The sequence below is a fragment of the Dendrobium catenatum genome, unplaced genomic scaffold (genome assembly GCF_001605985.2).
Source record: "Dendrobium catenatum unplaced genomic scaffold, ASM160598v2 fragScaff_scaffold_847, whole genome shotgun sequence".
NCBI lineage: Eukaryota > Viridiplantae > Streptophyta > Magnoliopsida > Asparagales > Orchidaceae > Dendrobium > Dendrobium catenatum.
Genome location: NW_021319309.1, coordinates 3,729,465 through 3,731,799, shown reverse-complemented (window position 1 = coordinate 3,731,799; position 2,335 = coordinate 3,729,465).

Sequence of the window (2,335 nt, the reverse complement as noted above, 5' to 3'; positions counted from 1 at the left end):
CTATAGACCTTAAAAGTTAGTTTGCAATAGCGTGGAGTGTGAAGCAATGAGGAATGTAGAAACCAAAGCAATGATTAACGATCGGCTCAGCCATTCTCCTAATAAAAGAAGGGATTTGGAGGCCAATGAGATGGATGTCGAATGTTAGTTATTGATGAACATCAGACAATGGACAACGAAGAAATATCATAAGTCAAGCAATGACGACTCGATTATTCTCCAAATAAGAGAGAATGTCATGTGATCGAGAAGGTGGACATCGATCATTAATGGTTGATGGGCATCGAACATTTATCTTTGGCAAGCATCAGATGATGATCAACTATGCATGTCTAAAGTCGAATCATCGAATGATGTTTAGTGATTGCTCAGCTCCTAATAGGAAGAGAGACTATGGAAATAGTGACAACCAATCAGAAAGTGTAGATCGGGCAACGTAGAACAATCAGTATGGTCAACAACTTGTAGAAGGGGGCAATAGGAAGATGAATGTCGGATGTTGGCAACTAGCAAGTTTCAAACATCGATCAATGATAGGGCATTGAGTAAAGATTGGAAAGAAATGTCATAAGTCAAGCAATGAACATTAGATAAGTCAAACAATGAACATTAGAATTCGACAAATAGTCAAGTTTGTCATTTATTTCTAGGTAGCAAGACTAAGAGATTAGAAACAAAATAATTGGATGTTATGCTTCAAGCAAAGATCAATGAAAGAATGTCAAATTTCAAGTGACACTTGGCTAATTCATTCTCCTAATAAGATAGGAGATTGGGCGATCATAAAGGCAGGTGTCCAACATCAATGGTTGATGGGCATTGAGCGTTAGTCCTACATAAGAATCAAATGATAATCTACTAGGAATGCCTGAAATCTTTCGTAAATTAGTGGTCTACTCGATCATTCTCCTAATAGGAGGGGAGATCGGTTGATTGGAAAGATAAGTGTTAGATGTCGAGATAGTTGGCAAGCATTGGATGTCAACCTTGATAGATGTCAGGAAAGGACGATGAGGAATATCGAAAGTCGAGTGAAGATTAGCGGTCAGCTTAATCCTTCTCTTAATCAAAGGGGAAATTGGACTACTGAAAAGATAATAATTGATGTTAGTTGACAAATGATGTCAGGTAATGGCAACAATTGGCATTGATGTTGGTCAATGATTGATGTTGATCTGTGACAAGCAAAACTCTAGAAAATTTTCTAAATGCAAAAATTCTCTTCAGCAAAAATACCTTCTAAGTGCATCAAAATATTGCCTATTATAAATTTTAGAGAGAATATTCTGGTCATTTATATCCAAAATATGGATACTCTATTAAACAGTCAAAAAAATCCCTTTGATCATTTGATGTTCTTTTGGACATCTTAATGACTTGATCTTAGAAGTAGGCAACCTTGGGAACATCAAATTCATCACATCAAGGTACTAGTTTCAACTATAAGCACAATTTAGTTCCGTACAATAAATTTCTTATTATGCTTGTGAATGTTTGATATAGCTGCATTTAAACTTTGATTACAATCTTCGTACCAAAGTTTGTTTCATCAAACAGCAATGCCTCAACTATAAATGTGTTGAAAATATAGTTCAAATGATCCTAAGGTTTTTGGCCTGAAATACTTTGGTGCTTTAAAGTTTACGTCAAAATTCTTATTTGATTAGATGAATTTCCAGATGACCTATCAAGATAAAATACACATAACAGACAATAGACATGACTAGTTAGTTATTCCCGTCTCTAAATAGCTACTCAAGAAAAGGTAGAGCCAAAAATCCAGAAAGACGCTCTCTTTTAGAGCGTTTTAGAAGATAATCGAAGCAGATAAGGCTTGCAGAGCACACTAGACCGCAGCCATCCCAATATAATCCGCAGCAGCCAGAAAACCATTCCACAACCATTTCTTCAATCCACATGCATACTAGAAGCAAATTAATGAGAGGTTTCATGAAGCCCAAATGTGTATTGTACTTCAAAACGGCTGTAAATCCGTTCCACAAATAGAAACAAGAACAATACAGGGAAATGCTCGTCGTTACACCATTTCGAATACATTTAATAGCGAGGGAGAGAGGAAGAAGACCTGCGTGAAAGCTCGATGATTCGGGACCTCTTGGCAAGGGAGGTATCGGAGCAACCCAGCACGGCGAGAATTCCACACATGGCGGCGGCGGCGGTGGTAAAGCACGATTTGTTCTCCCTTTTGCTCGAGTCAGAGGACAGGTTCAAAAGGAATGAAATATATATGTATAAATATATAAAGGACACTAAGCGGGGCAACGGGTAGAAGTTGAGGAAAACAAACGATAGCTTAAAGTGAGTGACCGTCGAA